The sequence below is a fragment of the Glycine max genome, chromosome 18, assembly GCF_000004515.6.
Source record: "Glycine max cultivar Williams 82 chromosome 18, Glycine_max_v4.0, whole genome shotgun sequence".
Lineage (NCBI taxonomy): Eukaryota > Viridiplantae > Streptophyta > Magnoliopsida > Fabales > Fabaceae > Glycine > Glycine max.
Window position 1 is genome coordinate 37,209,288 of NC_038254.2, and position 23,930 is coordinate 37,233,217.

At 35.8% G+C, this 23,930-nt stretch overlaps 1 pseudogene; it reads left to right on the forward strand.

Moving 5' to 3' along the window:
• Window positions 1–11,109: 11,109 nt before the first annotated feature.
• Window positions 11,110–23,104, forward strand: LOC100780046 (uncharacterized; annotated as a pseudogene).
• The last annotated feature ends 826 nt before the right edge of the window (window positions 23,105–23,930 follow it).

The window sequence follows — 23,930 nt, forward strand, 5'->3', positions numbered from 1 at the left end:
ATTATAAATAAATCGATTTTGTTTGAAATAAACTTACCGCTTCCCAATTATTCCTAAAAGTTCCTAAAATGATGATGGACATCCAGTGCATCACATAGTAGCTGCACTCAGTACTTCCTTTTTGTCTATTACACTAAATACATAATGAAATTTGGATATTAATTAAACAACTAGTGTACAAACACATAAAGAAATATATATAAGTGGAAGTTTTATGTAAATGACGTACCTTGACGACAATCCACCTAGCAGGAGCCTTTGATTTAGGCTGTGGAGCATCATCAAGACCTTTTAAAGCACTGTTCCAGATGAGTAACAATTAAAAACTGGTGTTGTACGTTGAGGTATTTCAATGCAAATGTATTTAAAAGAACACTAACCTATTAATAATCCCCTTAAGGTAGTTGTATGGCCTATTATGTAATGAACAAAACCAGACAACTAGGTGTTCCTTGGGCAGGATTACCACCATCTGCCAGTGTCTGCTGCAGTGGAGACTAATATGGGTTAGTACATTAGTAAACATTAATTAAATTCAGTTATTTTGTGACTTACCCATTTAGGTAGGCTCCAAGATAGACATCGCGTTTTGAACTCTGCATCCATGTCTTTATGTAACTTTCAGACTCAAACTGCGATTGCCCAGACCTCTAAATGGACTGTGGCTCGAGGAATCCATAGATATCAGAATTCCCCGCTCGCATACATGTTTCAGTGAGATGCCTGTTTTATGTTAAGTCAAAGTTAAATATTTATGAATTGAAAGCAATAACTTAGGTAATTAAAAGTAATATAAAATGACTTACAAAATCCACAACTGTAACACTGATATGCTGAGACATTGACCACCGTGTGCGATTTCGGAGAGGTCTTCGTGCTTTATGTAGAGGGGGAAATCTGGATTAAAGACCCCGAACACAGTGGCATCCCATCTAACCTGATAAGGCCTCGAGAAAAGCTCTGGGATGGTCAATGTCATCAGATAAAGCGGATCATCGAGCTTTGGAGGTGGTTTTGCAGGAGACACAACTACCTGTTCATGAAACAAAGTTAAATAGCCTAATTTGAGGCACGCTTAATGAATTAATTTAAAAAGAAGAAACATATAGTAAGGACAATAAGTACCTGCTGTGATAAAGACTTGACCAGATGTGTCAGCCAAGAAAGGAAGGTGTGAAGTGTCTGCCCCACTAAGGAAACCTCATCAGTGGGTACAGGAACTGGACCAGATTTTTGCTGTGCAAAAAAAAAAAAAAAACTAGATGCCATCAGAAAATAAAAAAGTCATAGCCATAAAATGGTGTTTAGCGGGAAACCCACTATGCTATAGCACCATGGCTGCTATTTAACAAACAATGGATATGAAATGCGTATAGCCCAACTAATCTACTTGAGTAGTATTTTTATCTAATCCTGATTTTTCTTATCAAGTGCATTAGTCAAAACAAACATGTCTAAGTTTAAAGATTATTTCAGAGGGCAGGAGCTAATTCTAGCTCTGTGTGTGTTCTAAATTCTATTTACATCAAAGGAGCTACCGTGAACAACACTAAATCTAATTATGAGGAGCTCAAAGCTATTGGCAATTGGCACAGGATTGAGGAAACTATTTCTTAAAGCATTCTCAGTGTAAGAAATTGATTTCAGCAAGCATGAATCAATCTTCAACAATAAACTAATCTTCAGTGACACTGAACATAAGAAGTTTAGGGGCAAGAGAAACCAGGTTGAGAAGGGAAAGCTTTCTCCATTCTTCTACTTAGAAAGATGCATCATTAGTTATCACTTCTCATAGCCGCAAGGGCAATCTAGGAGTTGTTTTGGTTGTGTAAAATATGTCAATTGCATTGATAGAACTACCTTATCAACATATCTAAAATTGGTTGCATATATGAACTAAGTTCAACATAATAACAATGTGTTCAAGCTCATCAAGCCAGTCTTCAGATTTAGTAGATACTAGTTTTCCATAAGAAAAAGTTGATCTCTCGACTGAATCACCAAAAGAGGAGAAAATTTGGGTAAATTATGAAGTGTTTTAGTCATTTTGGTTTTGCAGATCAGGCTCCAAAGCATTTGAATCTTTGTCAGTATATTGACTCTAGGGCGCCCAGTCTAAGGCTTCATCAGCAATCAACCCACCAACAAAATGAAACATCTATATTGAAAACTCTTTCTTCAGTTATGCTTTCATTACAAGGGTATTCTTTTCAAACTTTTTATCATTTCATTTATTATAATATATTACCTTGCTCTGCAAGCTTTTCTATTAAAAATTTATTATGAAAGAGAATGAAGTCGTATGAGTAAGGATTGGCGGTTCTGTAAATGAATTAAAAATAAAAAAAAAAACATAATAATACCAATCTGGGTATCAATAACTGGAGTACTCCAAAAAAAGTTATAAACTAAACACATGGAAATTTATGTTGGATAAGCATAAACCAAATGTGTGTTTAATAACCGTGGCAACTAGCTGTGAAAAATCTGCAACTGATGGTAACTACAAAGCAAAAGCTAATTTTCAATTCTATAAAATGCTCAAGAGTTTCATGCATTTGTATTGGATGGCTGAGGTTCATAAATATCCTTAGATTTCGTCATCCACTAATGAGAAAGAAATTGTTCAGGTGCCATAAGGTGGTGTTACATTTATATTGTAATAACGTGTGTCCTTTGCTTAAAATAGACTCCTCTACATAATGAGCAATATACTTGTTTTGAATTTTTTTTTTTTGCATAGTCTATTAAAGGTATTAGTCTGTTCTTACTCTTGTTTCATATATAGGTTATTTTAAGTCAATGAACGTTGTTAGAAATTAGATTAGATTATTGGAAGACTGGAAAATAGATAAGCAATTAGTCTGGTGTAACAATGTACACTGATTCTTATAATGAAAGTGGCTAAAATAATTTATTTTGGCAAGTCCACTGTATGCTTCAATACCACCCTATTATCTCCTGGTTTTAATTGTCCCACAGGATGATGGAATACTTGTTATTCCTACCATAGCAGGCAATCAACTAAAGCTTAATACAAAGAAAGGTTTTTCCTTAGAGTTCCATGATAGAACATTTGCATTATCGAGCATTGCTAGTGTATCTAGATGTTGTCAGGTAATTTGATATCCTTTAGGTTCAGAGGTAAATATTTTTCTTCTCTAAATATTTATTAATTGTTCTGATATTTTGACTTACATATATAGGCTTTTAAATTATTTGTTCCTGATAAATTTCTTCTAGACACGATCTTGGATATTTATTCAACTCTTCAAGAGCAAGTTAGTGTTGGTTCCTATTCTTTTCCATTACCTAATATCAATGGCAACAAGGAAACTTCTGAACTTTTAAAAGAGAAGGATAGATTTCTCTGAGCATTTCTTAAAAGTTTTTTAGTTTAGTTATCTGGTAAATTCTGTGATGTGACACTGGATGTCGCCAAATTATGGTGTGAGTTTCAGATTTAAATGTTTTAGAGTCTTTTATAAGATGTTAACTGAAATTATTGTTTTTTTTTTCTATTTCTAGTAGTTAGCAAATATGTGTCTGCAGTATCAACTTATATTTTATTATCTGAAGTAGCAAGCAAGAAGGGTTGGGAAACAATACCATTGACAATATGGCTTTGCTTGCCTTAGTGAAAACTCACTAACTTAGCTTGGCTTAATTCAAAGATCAATTCTATTGAATTCGAACTTGAATGTTTGGCTGGCAAAGTTGAATTTGAGCATACTCATACTCTGATCATGGGCTCTTGAACTGGCTCAACTAAATTATTTAACTTTTTTCTTTTATGTTTCTTCAAAGTTAATTAAAATTAATTTTGTATCATTTGATGAGAGGCTATGTCACATTCCCTTAGATGAAGCAAAGCAGATATACTTTGTGGCCATGCTATGTGTTCAGGAGCAAAGTGTGGAGAGACCAACCATCAGGGAAGTGGTTGAAATGCTTGCACAAGCAAAGAAACCAAATGCATTCCAAAAGCAGTTTATCCTTTGGGGGGAGAGGAAGCTAGCTAGATGGAAACAACACCATTTATCCTTTGGGGGAGAGTGACCCTTATTCAGTCCACCCTATCATTGATCCCCATTTATTTTCTATCTTTTTTCAGGTTGCCCAGAAAAGTAGCAGATAATCTCATTGGAATCCAGCGCAGCTTTTTATGGGGAGGAGGGTCAGAGCAAAGGAAAATAGCGTGGACCAAATGGGAAACTATCTACCTCCCAAAACAAAAAGGGGGCCTGGGTATAAAAGACATAAGGACCTTCAACAAAGTTCTTCTCGAGAAGTGGAGATGGGATTTGTTTCACCAAAGCAAGGAGCTGTGGGCCAGAATATTGGCTTCTAAGTATGGTGGGTGAGATCACTGGTGGATGCTAAAAGGGTCAACAATGAGTCAGTGTGGTGGCAGGATTTGATGGCGGTGACCCATGACCAACAATTCAATAATGTACTTCAACAGTGAACAGTATGGAGGGTGGGCTGTGGGGATAAAATTCATTTCTGGGAGGATTAATGGACTGGAATTGGTCAACCACTAATGCAGAAATACCCTAGGCTATTTCAGATATCCCGCCAGCAACAAAAATTAATTCTGCAAATGGGGAGCTTCACAGATTCAGCATGGGAATGGAACCTTTCTTGGAGAAGGCCCCTATTTGACAATGAGGTAGCCTCGACTGTAGGTTTTTTGGAAGATATATCTCACACTGCACTCCAACAACATGCAGCAGACAGCTGGGTATGGAAACCTGAATCCAATGGATACTATTCTTCTAGGAGTGCCTACATTCTGCTGCAAGAGAACTCAGAGGAGGGAAACATGGATGATATATTCAAGGACTTATGGAAGCTAAAGATCCCAGCTAAAGCATCAATTTTTGCTGGGAGGTTAATTAGAGATAGATTACCGACTAAGTCTAATATGCGAAAAAGGCAAATTGATATAAATGACAGCCTGTGTCCTTTCTGCAGTATTAAGGAGGAAACTGCATCTCATCTTTTCTTTGACTGCAGCAAAACACAACATTTTGGTGGGAATCCCTATCATGGATAGGCACCTCGGGGGCCTATCCTATAAATCCAAGGCTCCATTTTCTGCAGCACAACAATGGGATGAAAGGTGGGAAGAAATACAATAGGTGGAAGTGTTGGTGGGTAGCTCTAAATTGGTCTATTTGGCAGCATAGAAATAAGATTATTTTCACGAATGCTCCATTCAATGGCAGTAACTTGCTGGAAGATGCACTGTTTTTGGCATGGACATGGTTCAGAACAATGGAGAAAAATTTTACAATGCATTTCAACTATTGGTCTAGCAATCTACCAGCTGGTTTTTTGTAAACTAGGGTAACACCAGCTGTGGTTTTTGTAATTTTTGCCACTTTTTAGTAGGCTAGTAAGCTCCTATCAGTTTGTATTCAGCCTGATATGAGGATTTACCAGCCTTACTTACATACTCTTGCATTTATGGTACCTCTGGTACTCCCTCATATATCAATATATATTATTTTTGCTGACAAAAAAAAAAACATTCCAAAAGCAGTGATCTACTACCAAAGAACCAAAAGACAATTTGTTTATGACTATATCTGACCCTAGTCCTACATATAATTGATTCTATGTTACAAATTTCCCTAAAGATTTATCACTAGTAATCTCTATTGGTGCTCCAAGCAGTCTATAGATTTAACAGAGACAAACTTCAACATGTTTCCTAAGTAAACTACAAATGAAAAAGAGATCAAGCTTACCTCGAACCCTAATAGTGACAATGGCAGTGAGATCTAACAAAATGACATTAAACTTTAAGCTTTCCTCGTACCTCAATCAGCAATACTGCAACTAAAGACGTATTATTATTATTATTATCATAAATAAAACATGAACACCCATGGAAACTTAGCATAGACGAAGTTGACCTACGTACCTCGCGGAGAAAGCTTTGAGCTTTGAGCACCCACGACTGTTTCAGCACCCTAGTAGCAACAGTGTATGTTGGGTTTTCTTTGAGCCAGACTTCCAAGAACAGTGTAGGGGGTTCTGTGGGTTCAAGCGAGGAGAATGTGGGTTTTCCGGCAGTGTAGGGGTTTTGTGGGTTTGAGCAAGGACAATGTGGTTGTCGAGGGAGCGGTTTCCGGCAGTTTTCAGGCGGGAGGAGAAAGAGAAGAGTGATTTCACGGTGACAAAGAGAAGAGGCAGGGCAAGGTTTTCGAGCGCGCGCGGCTTGTGAAATCCCAATTTTTAACTTATAAACATAACAACATCGGTTTTTTATGGATAACCGATGTTAACTGAATATAGTTAACATCGATTTTGTAAAAACCGATGTTAACATCAAATACATTACATCGGTTTTTTAACAAACCGATGTTACCATATTCATCTAACCATCATGTTAACATCGGTTTTTTAAATAACCGATGTTAACATCAAGTAGTTAACATCGGTTTTGCTATAATCGATGTTAAGTAACTCCATTTAATTACAAAAATGCCACCGCGCTTTCGTTAACCAATGTTAATAGGGCGATGTAGAAAGCCTTTTTTTTAGTAGTGATAGTTAGCGAAAAAAGTGTTGCACACATTCCTTGAACCACCATAGGCACTACAAGAAAAATGCCTTATACCTACAAACACCTTTACCTATAAACATGAATTAGTGTAGGTAAACTTTAAAAATACTTTATTACCTACCATTGTTTAATGTAGGTTAAATTCAAAGACTTATACTTACAGTTTTTAGTATAGGTAAATCTTGGAAAAAATATATAAATTTTTTTTTACCTATAACTATGTAGTGTAGGTAAAACCTTATAAAAACTTATTCCTACTGCTAAATTGTACGTAAAATAAAAAAGATTTTTACTTACAAATGGATGGATAGTGTGGATAAATTAATGAAATTTTAAGATACTATTAGTGTTTAATTTGAATTTGGTGTTTACTCTTATTTTAATTGCCATTGTCGGCTTTTGCACCCTCCTCTCCGCCTTCTACTACACTGAGTTTGTCGTCAACATGCCCGTCGCCGGCGGCGCCTTCAGCTACCTCCGCGTCACCTTTGGTCCATGCTTTCCAATGTCACCGTCGCCAGAGGCTTGACGGCGTACCTAGGCACCACAATCGGAATCTCCTCCACCAAATGGCGCCTCACGGTGCCGTGTCTTCCCAAAGGCTTCAACGAAATAGACTTCGTCATTGTCGCCGTCATTTCGCTCATCACTCTCGTCATCTGCTACAGGTGCTTTCCATAGTTCTTACAATGAAGCTTCATTCTCTATCTTGAGACTCTTGTGTTATTAATTACAGTATAAACCTTAGGGATTTCTCATTCCTATCTTCTACAAATTCTCCTACAAGGCTAGAAATTTTTCTGAGCAAATATATACCAGATTTTGATTTTGATTCTTTTAGCATGCAACTCTATATTAATGCTGCTGCATTGTAATGATCACATCTGCAACTTACTGAAATGCGGCGCAGCTTAGGCATTTGAATGCTTTTTGAATCACTGTATTTGGCGTATTTTGTAACATCCCAATTTTTGTAATCTAGATTAAAAAGGATTGTTATTTATAAATAAATAAAGTTTTAGAAAAATGATGAGATTTTATAAATAAATAAATAAGGAGATATAATTATTAATTAAAATAATGATTTGAGAGAAAATAAAAAGGGTATTTCATTTATTTGTTTGATAGAAAATAAAATAGAGTTTGTTTTTATAAAATAAATAAATAAATAAATATAGAGCAAATAATAGGCTGAGTCCCTAGGTATAAATAGTTATGTTAAGTCAGGTGCTTCTTTTTTACCTCATTTCCGTTTTTCCTCTTCTCCTCTCAAAACCCTTTCTTTTTTCCGCAGCCCACCAAATCTGTCTCAGAAAAATGACGATCTCGGACTCGTTCACCGTTGGATCGTCGTGAAATTTGAGTACCACGTTCGCAACCAAATGCCGAACACTCTCACCGTTGGGAATTTCAAAATCATATCTGAGCGTAGAGGAAAACCCTTCGCATTGTAGCATTTTAATTTCCCGCAGAAACCCAAAACTGTCTCGGTAAAACTACGATCTCGGTTTCGTTAACCGTTGGATTTTCATGAAATTTGGATATGCTGTTCAAAATTCAATTGTGCACACTTCCACCGTTGGGATTTTGGAGATAATATTCTTGGAGGGAGAAAAATGAATCGCATGAAGACAGTACAAGTGGAGGTTTTCAATCCCTTCTCCGTCTCTCTGACGTTTGGGAACTCTATCGGAGCAGTCGGAAGAATAACTGAAGGAATCTCAGGGAACCGTTAGAGATGTTACTATCGCTGCTGAAGACACGTGAGTCCGCTCAGAGGTAAGGGATGAGTTTATCGCAATTGGGGGTTAGAATGAACATGTGTAGGGATCCTTAGAGAACTAAATTTGGGTTTTATTTTGGGATGTTTATTAAATTTCAATTTTTCCTTTATGATTATAAATAAAATATTGATGTCCTAATGAAAATTGCTTGATAAATTATGCTCTTGATATTTGTATATTTCGACCTATGATTTTGATATAATTGTGTAATATTATTTGAGGGGTTTTAGTCCTCATGTTGTGATAGTCTTTTGTATAAATTGTTATATTGAGGATATGAAATGATGATTCAAATTGTGAGTATGTGATGAATTGTGGAATAACATGTTGCTTTGAGATTATAATATTGTTATTGAGATTGAGTATAAGTGTAAAGTTGAACATGTGTTAATTTGTGAGATACGTGTAAACATGTGATGGTGGATTGTGACACTATGAGATGTGAAATTGTGAATGAGTTTTAGTTGTGGATAAGTGTGTATTTAACACTTGATGTGAAATTACTTGTGTTGTAAGCTATGAATTGTACAATAACCCGACCAGTGTTATCTTGAGAAAAGCGTTGATGCGCAGTGTTAAAGAGAAAATGTAGGTTTCCTATTTAGGAACCAATGTTAAATCGTAGCGCAATTGTGTTGAACGTGTTTAAAACACGAGTGTAAGGTCGTGGGTATTGTATAATTCATGAGCAGTGTCTGCATGCAAAAAAAAAATTATTTTAGGGGTTGCACCTGAATCAAGAGGGAGAAGCCCTGACGGACTCTTCGGAGTGTAGGCCTTGGGGGTCATCGGGTTTGAGTGCTCCTTTAAGCCTATGCTGATCTCATATGGTTGGAGCATTCTCGCAAAACATCGTGACCCTGACTGGTCTCCCTATGATCTTACTTAGTGAGAGTGACCTGACAAACCCCTTGTGTGGTGTGTCTTGTTATGTACTCCTAAGCGTCCCAGGGTGGTTTTTCACTGACATGGTACCACATTGCATATAGGCTTGAGTCTTAGCATAACTGTCGCATACGCTTGCTAATTGTTTATTATGAAATTGATGTGTTATTATGTCTTGATCGGAGTGTGTGATTCCTGTGTATAATAATTGATGATTGAAAGATGTGATTGATGAATGACAAAGTGATGAAATAATGTGAGATATGCTAAGTAAATTGTATTTGGCTACTATATGTTGTGTTGTTTCTCTCTAGTAGTTAGCAATGTGATAACTCACTCCCGGTTTGCTGTTTGTGTTTGGATCCTGTGATGATCTTGAACTTTGTGTTCGGGGAGCAGATGAATAGGTGGATGACTATGAAGAACCTCATGCTAGAGGACACGGGAACACCACGCTCTGATAGGATGTGACATTAGGATATAGGTTCTATATTAATTGTATGAGACTTATATGACTTTCTTTGAGTCGAGATGACTTTATTATTTATTTGGACAAGTTTGAATATGATGTAGAAGAAAGTGAATGTGAGCCTTTTACCCATTTGAAAAGCTTGTATTTAAAAATGTTTTAAAAATACTTTTAATTAATATTTGAATTTTTATTCCTTTATTAATATATATGTGAGGGGTAGAGGGTGTCACATATTTGGTTTGGCCGTTAGCAAATTCAATGCATGGATATATATCGCACACCTACACAAAAACACCTACACCGGAGATATATATCAGTTATGGCTTTGTGTTCAGTTTTTCTCAATCTTCATCTTCTGCTTTTTGTTTGTTTGACCATAGAAGCATTAGGTGTGGCAAAGCCTTCAGTAGCTAGTTACCTTAGCCAGGAGATACTAGCAGAGCAAAAAGCTGATAGAGTGCATAGATTACCTGCGCAGCCTCCGGTCAAGTTCCACAATATGGTGGTTATATCACTGTCTATGAAACTCAAGGAAGAGCACTGCTCTATTGGTTTTTCGAGGCCACTCACAAACCAGAACAAAAACCCGTTCTCTTATGGCTCAATGGAGGTACTTTTTTTTAATAACCCAGCTCTTCATGTATAGATTTATATTGCAATCGTTTTTCTTTAGTGTTCACTCTCATGACTAATACATGATAACTTAACGAAAGGTAAGGGTAATTTCTAGTGAATTTAGCTTTTAAATCTTATGGGCTAGTTTAGTCTTTATCTTTTGATTTTAACATGTATTAAAAGGAATAGAGAGAGATGAATTTCTTGATAATTTATGGAAATAAATGGAAGATAGGGATGCTGATTAAAGTCAAGCATTTAATTTTTCTTGATGTCAAGAATCACAAACCAGAAGGTCAGGAAGTGAGTGCAGCAGGAGTAAACATTCATAATCACATGAATGAAGGCAGTGGCTGGATTAACTCAGCCTAACAATGCAAAGCCTATTGCTGATTCCAGTTTTTCCAAGGCTAAACCAGAAGATTCTTTGGACTCTCAATTCAAACCGCCAGAAGCTTCACAACTTGTTTTTGTCTTCACTATTTTATTCATGTTTGGTTGCTCAAATTAAATGTATTGATCTAATTTTTTAACATTGCTATTTTTCTTTGTAGGGGAAAACACACCCAACTCAACTTTTTTTGCTTTTGATGTCCACCCCAACCCAATTATGTGTGTTTAAGCTGTATTAGCAGTGTGATTTGTTATATTTTGTGAAAACTGGGAATTTCATTCTGTAATTGTCTGTTTGTGTACTGGGCTTGCTTTATTGCAGAAGCAAAGGAGACACTCTCTTGTTTTGTAATGGCCTTTTCTCTCACTCTGGTGTCTTACAGATGAAAATGTATGTTTCTACCATTTTTGTTTGTTTTCAAAATTAATACACCAATTTCAATTGAACCTTTCTCTTTTATATTGGGATATCATTGATGTTTAATAGCTTTGTCACAGCTTAGAGGGCAATGCTGGTGAACTGACAAATTTTGAGGTCCTTGATTTCTTACGAGCTAAAGGAGCTTCAAAGGATCCAACAAGAGTTATTGCCAAAGTAGCGCAGTCTGAATACAAGGTTAGATTTGATTTTTCTAATAAATGGGAATACTTGTAAGTTTTATTGGTAGATGAATGTTCTGTATATCTAGCAGGTTTATGATTATTTGGTTGACACTGCTACCTCTGTTCAAACAAGAGAGAGCATCAATGAGTTCTTAACAAGTGTTAAATAGTACGACCTGGCAAAAGCTGAGGCTCTGAACATATTAAACATTGGGTCAGCTACTGATTTTGAACTATACCCAGTAAGTATCAATATTTTGATTTTCCAATTTATGTTACACCTAAGCATTTAGTTAGAAGTTTTTAGCTCTGCAATTTTTTAGCTATGACCACATTGTGAACAAATTATTTAAATAAATACATGTGATCCGTATGTCTATCAAATTGATATAATGTATCAAATTTTAAAATTCAAAATTCAAATTTAAATTGAGATAGACTAAATTTAAACAATAGGGAGAAATAAAAAACTTAAAAATAAATTAGTGTGACATACTTGATACAGGAGAAGTTATATAGCTTATCATGAAAGAGAGTGAGTAGTTCCTAATATTCTCTTGTTCAAGAGTGAATACTTTTATAAGGGTGAATTTATGCATCAAAATATAACATGTTGGTCCCGAATAAAATTTTAAAGTGAAGCTTCATCATCTTTGCATTCCAACATTGAAACGGTTGGGCTGGCCCATGCATTCCAACTTTAATAGATGTACATGTATGATATTATAAAGTTGGAAAGCCTACACTACCCTCTAAATCTACCCCAAAGTAACTCTTTAATAAAAATATTTATTTTTTATTTTAATATCATTTGTTAATTAATAGTATTACCAATAGTTGCATTGTTTCATTGAACTTGATTTACATCATGGAGGAGGATAAAAGCAATGGATATATAAATTTAACCTACACTTCTTTTTAAGTTGTCAATTAATTAAAAATTCCTTTTTATATTGCTTCTAAAATATTTATTATTTCCTATTAAAAATATCTATTATTAAAATTAAAAAATTAATATGTATCATAATTTATGATTTAATAATAATAATAAAATATACTCCCAGTATATATACTGATGCAATCCTACCCCGCAAGGGCATTGGGTACAAAACTCCAAGTAGATTGGGCTAGAGATCCAAGGGAAGGCCCTAGGGTTCTCATGAGCCTTAGGGTAGATTTCGAGCCCATGGGCTAAGTATGAGCCCGCTTATCTTTGCAAATATTAGAATAGGTATTTCCTTCGTAGGCCTTGTATTTTGGCCATTCTAGTAGTATAGGGTTTTAGCCATGTATTTCGGGGCATTTTGAGTAGTCTTTGTAGTAAGGACTTTTTTTTGTATTTTCATGTTTTTTGTCATAGGGGTGAGCTTAGCTATTATAGGGGGTGTGTAGCTAAGCTCTGGCTTCTCATCTCAAGGAGGTGAGCTTAGCTATTAGAGAGGTATGTGTAGCTAAGCTCAAGCATCTTTAGGAATCTTCTTAAGGAAGCTTCTCAAGGAGGTGAGCTTAGTTATGACAGGGGTGTGTGTAGCTAAGCTCTAGCTTCTCAAGGAAGTTTTCTCAAAGAAGCTTCTCAAGGAAGTTTTCTCAAGAAAGTTCTCAAGGAAGCTACCTAGTCTATAAATAGAAGCATGTGTAACACTTGTTGTAACTTTGATGAATGAGAGTCTTGTGAGACATACTTCAAAGTTCCACTTCTCTCCCTCTTTTATTCCTTCAATTTCGTACTCCCCCCCTCTCTCTTTCTCTTCCTCTTTCTTTTCCTCCATTGAAGCATCCTTCCAAGCTTCTTATCCAAGGCTCATCTTGGTGGTGAAACTCCTTCTTCCATGGCTTACTCCCTAGTGGATGACGCCTCCTCTCACCTCTTCTCCTTTGTCTTCTGCTGCATCTCCATGGTGGAAAATCACCATTAAAGGACCTCATTGAAGCTCACAGATCCAGCCTCCATAGAAGCCCCACAAGCAAGCTTCCATCAAGTGGTATCAGAGCACAAGAGCTTCAAGTAGGTGCTCTTTAAACCTCCATTAATTTTTTTGCTTTACCTTCTCTTCCATTGTTGTTTCTTCATTTTTTTCTCCATGTATCTCCTCACATGTCTTGTGATAAATGTTTTAAACATGATTCTTTAGAGTTTCCACCGATTAAACTTGCTATAGAAGCTAGATTTGATTTTCTATGCTTCAAATTTCTTGTTCTTGTTCTTGAACCATGAATTGTGTTGAGTTTGGGTTCCTTTGAGTTTTGTCTTGTTATTTTTTGTGGCTGAAACCTAAACCATAAAATTCTTACAAAAATATTAAAGTAGAAGAAAACCTCAAAAATCTAGAGTGACTTGTTCACCTATTGTAGTTTTGTCATAGAAGTCATGTCTAGTCATGAAACTTGTCACATAAGATTTCTTATGTTGTGCTGAATTTTATTTTCTTGTTTCTTTGTCTAACTGATTTGTTCATGAGTGTATGAAATTCTTTAGCCTATTATTTGATTTGAGTAAAATCTTTCATGTTAATTAGTCCTTAACATGTTCATGCAAAATTCTTAGAGAGTCTTTGATTGTGAACCTTTTCTTGAACTTTTAGGTTTCCTTATGATTGTGTCTATTGTGAATTTGAGTTTTGGTGATTGAATTGCTGGCTGAAATGTTGATCCTAAGTGAATATTGAACTCCTAAAACTGTGTTAAAAAATCCTAGTGAGTTCAACATACATAGGAAGGCTGAAAGCAAGCCCAAGGCAATCAATATACCATGCTTAAAAAAATCACTGGTGCTGGCAGCTTGGACATACAAACTTGTAAAAATTACTGAGAATTGGTTACTTCGAATTTTGAGCTGAAATTTTTACTGAATTTGCTAAACATATGGAAAAAAGTTATAAAAAAAGAACCAAGTGATTTGGATAAAAGGAAAAAAATACGAAAAATCACATAAGTTGGCAGGAAAATCAGTATCCAGGAAAAAAAAATGAAAGAGAAGTGTGCTTGTTGTTTTGGCTCAAAATTTATTCTATAATTGGTGCCTATGTTATACCAATCTTAGTTCCAAAATTTCAATTGAAAATTAGTGTGAAGACAAGTGCCAAAGCTAAAGGTTTTTTGAGTTTTTTTTTTTAGTTTTTTTTACTCTACTCTAGAGCCATTCTAAGTTTCTCTTTGAGTCCTAGCTTGCTTCTATGTCCTTTTCATTGCTTTAATTGTTGAATAATCCTTGAAAAATTGTCTTGTTAAAAATCCATTGGTTTAGCTTTCATTTCATTTTTTTTTTCTTTGGTTATTGCTTGTCTCTTTGTTTCCTTGTTTGTGGGTTGCCATATAGGGAATTGGAAGGAGGATTGGTGCCATCCTTGAAGAATTTGAGTCAAGAAGAAAGGTGCCAACTGTGAATGCATGTATACATGATTTTGATGATGTCAAAGAAGAATCTAACAAGGCTGCTTCAAATGATAAGCATTTGCTTCAAGAATAATTCAAGATTGCTTCAACAAACAAAGCCTTGTTTCAAGATTCACTAAAGACCAAGCCTTGCCTTAAAACAAAGTGCTTTCAAGACATGCAAGGCTCTGGTAATCGATTACCAGGAAGTGTAATCGATTACCAGAAGACAGGGTTGAGAAATAGCTGTTGAAAAAGGTTTTGAATTTGAATTTTCAACATGTAATCGATTACCATATGTCTGTAATCGATTACCAGCAACGAAACTTTGGAAATTCAAATTCAAAAGTCATAACCCTTCAAATTATAACTGTGTAATCGATTACACAAACATTGTAATCGATTACCAGTGGAAAGTTTTCAGAAAATCTGCCAACAGTCACATCTTTTCATTAGATTTGTGAATGGTCATCAAAGGCCTATAAATAGGTGACTTGGGCACGAATTTTAGACAGAGAGTATTTTTGGTCCAAAAATGTCTTATCCTCTCAAAAGACAATGAGAGAGATTCCAAAAGAACTTCATTGTCAAATGCTCTCTCAAGAAATCCTTGATCAAACACTTGCAAAATCTATAAGGATTCTTACATGATCTTCATTGTAATATTCTTCTCTTGAAGAGAGAATTCTTCTTTCATTCTTCTTATTCAATGAGATTGGTTAAGAGACTGTGAGTCTCTTGTTGTAAAGCATCTGAACACAAGGGATGGGTTGTCCCTGTGTGGTTCAGACTTTGTAAAGGATTTTACAAAGATAGTGAAAATCTCAAGTGGGTTGCTTGAGTACTGGACGTAGGCACGGGTTGTGGCCGAACCAGTATAAAACTGTGTTTGCATTCTCTCTTCCCTTATCTTATTTATTTTGTTGCAATCAATTGTGTCTTGCATGTTTAAAGAACATTGTTAAATTGATTGTTGTTGTTTCTTCTGTATTCTAAGCCTATCCCTCTTAAGATTATTGAGGCCACAAGGTCCAACACCAACCACCTTAAGAGCTATTGGACTAAGAAGCACTCCAAATTGAGTGAATCACCAAAGAGAGAACAACCACCAAAATTGAGGACCGTTTTGTAATTTTGTAATTTGCAATTTACTTACTTTCATTGCTTTCAAGTTTTGTAACAAAAAGGCCTTTCATTGGAAGTGTGTTGGGAGCCTCCAATAGGTTACCAAACTTCCATTTGTGTGTAATAATTTTAGGCAATTTTTCCTTAGGATAGTGAGTGTTTTGTTGGGAACCTTGAATGTGGTCATCCAAACACTCTTAGGATTCGCCTAGTTTACATTTCTTGCTTACTTTCATAGCTCATATCCTTTACCTTCCATTGTCAAACCACCTAGATAGCTTTCCTTTTACCAATTAGTTTTTTTTTACCTTATCTTTCACACCTCTTTTAGTGTTTATTTTGGCTAGTTTCAACCATAGTTTCTTTTACCTTTTTGTTTTCAAACCTCCAACAAGAAAGAACCACAACTTAGGAACCAACATGAGTCATCATTCATCTAGTGTTAATGACGAGGGTACTAGTCATAAAGACCCTTTATCTAGAATCTTAGATGAGTTGAGTTCCCTTAAGCTATGGAAAGAAAAACAAGAGAGAAAAGAAAAAGGAAAAAAAAAGAGTGGAAGAAATAAGTCAAGATGAAAGAAAGAAAATAAGAGAAGAAGAAAGAAGAAAAATAATAAAAGAAATGAAAAGAGAAAAACATGCCTCCTATAGTAGTCATAACTCTTGCAAGAGCCTAAGTGAAGAACTTTGTGACTATTACGAAGGAAGGCATAGCTCACATCTTAGACCTCACTCCCATAGAAGAGAAAAGGAAAGAAAGCCTCAAGAGGCTAACATTAACCTCTCATACTTCCATGGGAAGGACAATGTAGAGGCTAACTTAGATTGGGAAATAAGGGTAGAGCAACAACTTAAAAACAAGTCTACTTCAAAATCTTATAGCTCTGACTCTTATCCAAAGAAAGACCAAGGTCAAGGCATCTTAGGGGTGACACCTTCTAAGCCCAAAGATGATAAGGGGAAGACAATAGAAAAGCAAGCCCCTAAGGCTAGTATGCAAGAGAAACCTAGCTCTATAAAGTGCTTTAAATGTCTTGGAAGAGTACACATTACTTCTCAATGCCCCACCACAAAAACCATGATTATGAGGGGCCAAGACATTTATAGAAGCCAAGATGAGGCTACTACTTCACCTTCCTCTAGTGAAAGTGAAAAAGCAAAAGGGGAAGAATCTAGTGAAGAAATCTACCCCCAAGAAGAAGGACAACCATTAGTGGTTAAAGAGAAGTGTAAGGAGGTAAGTGTCTCCTCCAAGAGTTTAGCTAAGAAGGAAACTCATTTTACAATAAAGACAAACATTAAAGAAACTTTCCCTCTTAGACAACCTCCACATTTTCTCTTTTGTAAAAAGGCACTTGCTAGCATTGCCACACCTCTTGGGCTTGAGTTTATTCCTCAAGTAAAGAAGTTGTTGGATGAGGGTTTGGTTCGCAAGAGCTTAAATCCTTGTTCTTTGTTGGTGCCTAAAATAGGTATTAATAGGCACCAAGTCCCTAAAATAGGTGGTATGATGAATGTTTTGAGTGGTGCAACACTCTTTTGTAAAATCACTCATGCACCCAACATCTTCATGATTTGTGTACATAGGGACCCATTAGGTAGGTTTGTTCTTATTTTTAGTTTCAATACAAACTTAGGTACTCATATGGGACACCTTAGGTTTGTCATACTTTTTGGTAGGAATAATCAATATGAAAATACAGAAAAAGGTATGTTTTATTGCGTTACTTTTCTTAATTTTTCAAATAGTGATCAAGGGGTTCCCATGAACCCTAAGAGAATATAGGTCATTCCTGAGTGGCCCACTCCACCAAGTATAAGAAAAATTTGGGGCTTCCATGACTTAACAAACTTTTACAAAAGGTTTGTCCCATATTTTTCTATACTTGTAGCACCACTCATTGAGTTGGTGAGAAACCATGTTCTTTTATGGAAGATGCCTAGGAAATGGGTTTTCAGACCTTACCTTCAACATACCAAACACCACTAATACATATATTTTTGTTCTTTTTACAGGTGTTGAGGGAAGAAGCCCAGAGTATGAAGAACCTCGGGATTTGAGGTCAAATCCTTTCCAAGGTGGAGGGAATGATGCAATCCTACCCCGCAAGGGCATTGGGTAGAAAACTCCAAGTAGATTGGGCTAGAGATCCAAGGGAAGGCCCTAGGGTTCTCATGAGCCTTACGGTAGATTTCGAGCCCATGGGCTAAGTATGAGCCCGCTTATCTTTGCAAATATTAGAATAGGTATTTCCTTCGTAGGCCTTGTATTTTGGCCATTCTAGTAGTATAGGGTTTTAGCCTTGTATTTCGGGCATTTTGAGTAGTCTTTGTAGTAAGGACTTTTTTTTTGTATTTTCATATTTTTTGTCATAGGGGTGAGCTTAGCTATTATAGGGAGTGTGTAGCTAAGCTCTAGCTTCTCATCTCAAGGAGGTGAGCTTAGCTATTAGAGAGGTATGTGTAGCTAAGCTTAAGCATCTTTAGGAATCTTCTTAAGGAAGCTTCTCAAGGAGGTGAGCTTAGTTATGACAGGGGTGTGTGTAGCTAAGCTCTAGCTTCTCAAGGAAGTTTTCTCAAAGAAGCTTCTCAAGGAAGTTTTCTCAAGAAAGCTTCTCAAGGAAGCTACCTAGTCTATAAATAGAAGCATGTGTAACACTTGTTGTAACTTTGATGAATGAGAGTCTTGTGAGACATATTCAAAGTTCCACTTCTCTCCCTCTTTTATTCCTTCAATTTCGTGCTCCCCCCTCTCTCTTTCTCTTCCTCTTTCTTTTCCTCCATTGAAGCATCCTTCCAAGCTTCTTATCCAAGGCTCATCTTGGTGGTGAAGCTCCTTCTTCCATGGCTTACTCCCTAGTGGATGGCGCCTCCTCTCACCTCTTCTCCTTTGTCTTCTGCTGCATCTCCATGATGGAAAATCACTATTAAAGGACCTCATTGAAGCTCAAAGATCCAGCCTCCATAGAAGCCCCACAAGCAAGCTTCCATCATATACATATTATTTTCTATTACTTTTTTTTAATGCAAAGCTATATAAAAAGGCATAGATATTGTATTAGTTGGTACTTAGTATTTATATTGTTGTCTCACTTGACCAAATTTTATATATTGTTCACCAAACAAGTAAAGTAAATTATATCTTCCCATGCTATTGTTGGTTTGTATTCAATGTTCTATTTGTTCCAACATATCACAAGTATAAAGTAAACTATATTGCTTAAAGGTTTTTGTGGCAAGTCACTTGCTTCTTTCCCTCGAGGTGAGTTTATTTTTGTTCCTGCATATCACAATCCTCAGCATTTTGGAAACTATTTGTTCCATGTGATCCCAGATTGGATCATTTCCTCCCTGCCCTTCAAGATGATGATAATTCATAATATGAGGATTTTTACATTGACGTTGTCTATGTTCTTTTTCTTTTTGCTCCCATGATTGTAAGTATCCCGTCACTATTGACATTGTTATTTTGTAAATTGGACTGGATGTTTCTACTCTACAGCAGTTGGATGATTGAGATGCTATGAGAATCCAAAGAATAAGATTACTGCAGTACCTGCCAAGGAAGAGCAAATCTGGGGTGCATTCTTCAAGGTAACAAGATGACATGAGTTTAAATATAATTATCGGTGCTGCTCTCAGTTCTCTTTGTAGAATATTCTTTTCATCTGTTTAGAACAGAGAATCAGTGATCAGTCCCAATAGTAATATAAGGTTAATGTCAATTGAGACTGCATCAAGTACAAAGGGAAAATGTGAGGTCAAAGACAATAGAATAGGAGTTCACAAAAAGCCAACACATACAGCTAAATTTCACTAAACGGAAAATGTAGTGTCCAAAATGAATGGGTTAGACTAATTTAAACTTAAATCTTCATATCACTTTTGAAGGTAATCTTAGAGCTTAAGAAGTTAGAGTTGAATATCCATTACGTAACTAGGATTGCCAGTTGCAACTAAATTTCACCGAGGTAATAACATTGTAAGTTCCTAAGAGCAAAATTATAATCTAAGCAAGTTCGGTTAGGCTCTCAAGTGGTTGACAAGTCTTGTTTAGGTGGTCTTTTTGGCCTTGGTTAACAAGAAAATCGAGTGTTAGGTACAAAAATTGGAAAGCTCCACTACACATAATAGTGGTATTATTTATTTGAATATTTGTTTCTGCATTCATGGTTAGTTTGCTTATTTTGACCGTGTGACTCTCCCCATTTATGAACTTTGAGACTTATATCTTATGATATATTTTGTCTATTAGATGTGATGAACTATCAGGTGGAAGGGTCAGCAGTCCTTGTAGGCACAGAGTAAAAGATCCATTTTCAAATAGAGTACCGTGTGATGCATTAATGGAGTAATGTGTTTATGTGCTTGTGACGGTAAGGCTTACATGCGAGGCCATGTAAATACTTTTAATGATAACTATGAGAAGAGTGCGACTGGTAGTAAAGTTTATTATGGTGTTCATTAGCTAGGATTTTCTCTGTTTCTCTGTTTCCAATGCCAAGGTGCATCCCTAGTTACCAAACAGGTCATAGCCTTTCTAGTTAGGCTCTCAAATTGGCACCCTAGAATTGTCTTCTTATTAGAGGTGTTCATGTTAAACATATTTACCTACAGTTGAAGAAGATAGGTACATATTAAAGACATTTACCTAAAGTTAGGAGATGTAAGTAAAAGTTAAATACTTTTACTTACACACTATACATAGTAGTTAAAACCTATAGTGACAGACAATTAGTCGTCATTATACGCCTCCTCAAAGTTGACGGAAGAAACGTCCGTAGGACAAAGTCTATCATACATTTACCTACGGATTTTTTTATTTATAGTGATAGTTTTTGTCCGTAGGTATAGGTCATTTTTCTTTTAGTAAGGCAAAATAACAAATAACAAATGTGAAACCAAGGCATTAATGTACCCAAGGCATTAAAAATTACAAGATCGTGTCATATTTTATTTTTAGGCTTTATAAGAATAATTTGTTCAATAGTGACCAAATTTTGCTATCTTTATAATTTCTTAGTCACTGTCTCCAGTCTATTGATTCTTTATTCAAAATCCATTAACCCCTCAATAAATTGCCTTGATTCATTTTTCCCATTTCCATCTCCATAGTCTTCCTCCAAAGCCTCCGTCTCTTGGGTCAACAGTGTCTTGAGAAGGATTTCTAAATTGAACAGTTTTCAAAGGAGAAAATTCAGGTGCAATATCAGCATCATTACCATTTGTACTTGCTTTTGATACATGAGGTCCATGATGGCAAAGTAGCTTTAGAATGCTTTTTTGCCAAGTAATATTGTTTGCAATTTTTTAAAGTAGTTTTGGGTATGCAGTTATTTTTCAATGCAATAGCTTTGGTGTCAGAGAATGCAATCACACAATCTGAAACTTCTTGATGCATTCCAAATTGCATAGCCACTCTCTATGTGGTAGGTACTTTTTTATAATACATTGTTGCAAACAAGCATCGAAATACTCATGCATATAACAACCAAAACTATTTTCATTTATCCAAATTACTCTCACATGGTAACCAAGTTTCCTTTTTTGGATTAAAAGACCTAAACTTACCAACAATTTGAACATGATTAAGGATGCCAAGGAAAATTGCCCCTAGTAGAGTCCAGGGAAAATCTCACACCGTCAATTTTCAATTGATTAAGCTTGTTCCACCTCAATAGCATAGATTCTTCATTGGTAATCAGCCTAGGCTATGGTTGCTAATTTGTTAATCTCTCACACACCCAAGTTTGGATCAAGTAGTAAAAGGGTGACCAAAGAGTTAACTACAATTCCAATTTTTCATTACCAGTCAAATAAACTATTGTTTTCTTCGATATACCAAAATCATTTTATATGTTGGATAAAACTGTTGGTCACAAAGCTGATTCTCACCAGCAAGATGAACAACAATAAAGAAAACAAACTTTCTCACCAAGCCACTAGGAGAGAAGCCAATCATCGCCAAGCAAGTTGCAAGGGATGTTTCATGCTCAATTTCACTCCCACTATTGACAAAAATCCATCCATGCTAATGTTTATATAAACCCCACTCTTTTTACTCCTTGGAGATTGTTGTTGTCCCTACTCTTTTTACTCCTTGGAGATTGCTGTTGTCCTGTTCTATGTATCAATTTCTTCTCCATTTTCATCATTTCCTAGCTTTGAAATGGGGTCAAGACAGGATCACCAACAGTTGCAAAACCCTCCAACACCATCACATCCTCCAAGGTGACATTTTTCTCACCCTAGGAGCACAAAAAGGTATTTGTCTAAGGACACAACTTCTCAACAACCCAAAACACATGTTTTCAACCCAAGTGCTTCATAGTAAAAAATGAAAACATGTTTTTTGGGGTTGTTGAGAAGTGGTGTCCTGAGACAAATACCTTTTTGTTACCCTAAGGTAAGAAAAAAAAACACCTTGGAGGATGTGATGGTGTTGGAGAATTTTCCAATAGTTCATGATCCCGTCTTCACCCCATTTTGAAGCCATGAAATGATAAATGTGGAGAAGAAATTGATACATACAATAGGAAAACAAACTACAAGGCATAAAAAGGATGGGGTTTATACATTAGCAAGGGTTGATATTCATCGATAATGGGAATGAAATGGAGCATGAAACATTCCATGCAACTTGGTTGGCAGAGATTGATTTCTCTCCCAATGGCTTGGTGAGCAAGTTTGCTTTCCTTGATGTAGATAATCAGCTTTGCGACCAATATTTTAAGCCAACATAAAAATAGTTTTTTTTTTTGCTATATGCATGAGAGTTTCAATGCTAGTTGTCACACAAATGTATTACGCAAAAGTACCTATCACATAAAGAGTGGCAATGCAATTTAGAATGCATCAAGAAGTTTTAGATTGTGTGGCTACATTCTTTGGAACCAAAGGCATTGCATGGAAAAATTACTACATACCCATATCTAACGGGAATTTCTATTTTCCTGTTTGGATTTTTTGAGGGAGATGTCACCACGCGTTATGCAGGATGGTGGAAGCAGTCAATACTGTATCATCATCGTGATTTTGCAAAGAATATTACTCGGTGAAAGAGCAGTCTACGCAATGATGCTGGTGTTTCCACCTGAATTTTCTCCTTTGAAATCTATTTTATTTGGAAATCCTTCCCAAGACACCGTTGAACCACTGATGGAGGCTTTGGAGGAAGATTATAAAGATGGAAATGAGATAAATGAATCAAGGCAGTTTATTGGAGGAGTATTGGATCTTGAAAAGAGAATCAATAGACTAGATACATTGACTTAGAAATTAAATATAACAAAATTTTGTCATTGTTGAACAAATTATTAGCTTATAAACCAAATCTTTACCATTTGTTAATATGTTTTACTTATTTCTGATACTAGCATAATTAAATGACATGAATGTTCACAAAATCAAACTACAATATGATCTTGTAGGATTTAGCAATATGTTTGTTTGTGTATGAAAGGTATGTATTTTTATAATATCTTACGACATCAACCTATGCTTCGACATGGTATGCGTGCACACATGCACGAGCAAAATTTATCTATTATGTTAGTTGAAATTGGAGGTGATGACTCAACAAAAGTTAAGGAAAACCAAAGAAAACAACTAGCGATGATAGTTTCCTTATTTCTCTATGTGCATAAGGGAAGAATGGAAGGGGCATGGTTACAAAGAATCCGGTGATTTTCTGCATTCAAGGCCTTGGTAAGAGTCACATGTCATGACTCTTGGTGAAGAGTCACATCTCATGTTTGTTGTGCATCTATTCATACTTTCACTTCATATAAGTGAACACAAAATCTCATGAAATGATACAATCTTTAAATAATTTTGAAAATTTCACATAATCACCCACCATTTTAAAAATATATATGAACCAAATGGTTTTAGATTAAACATACTCAAGTTAGTGCACAAATCACGTTCATCAATTAATCATACAACTTAATGAACAAAATATCTCTCACCTTTTTTAACAAAACAACCAAATCCCATGATTCTGAAAATCACATGGTTTTAGATAAAAGTGAGTATTGGTTAAACAACTAAAACAACAACAAACATACAAATAGAGAATCAAGAAGATGAAAGTATAAAA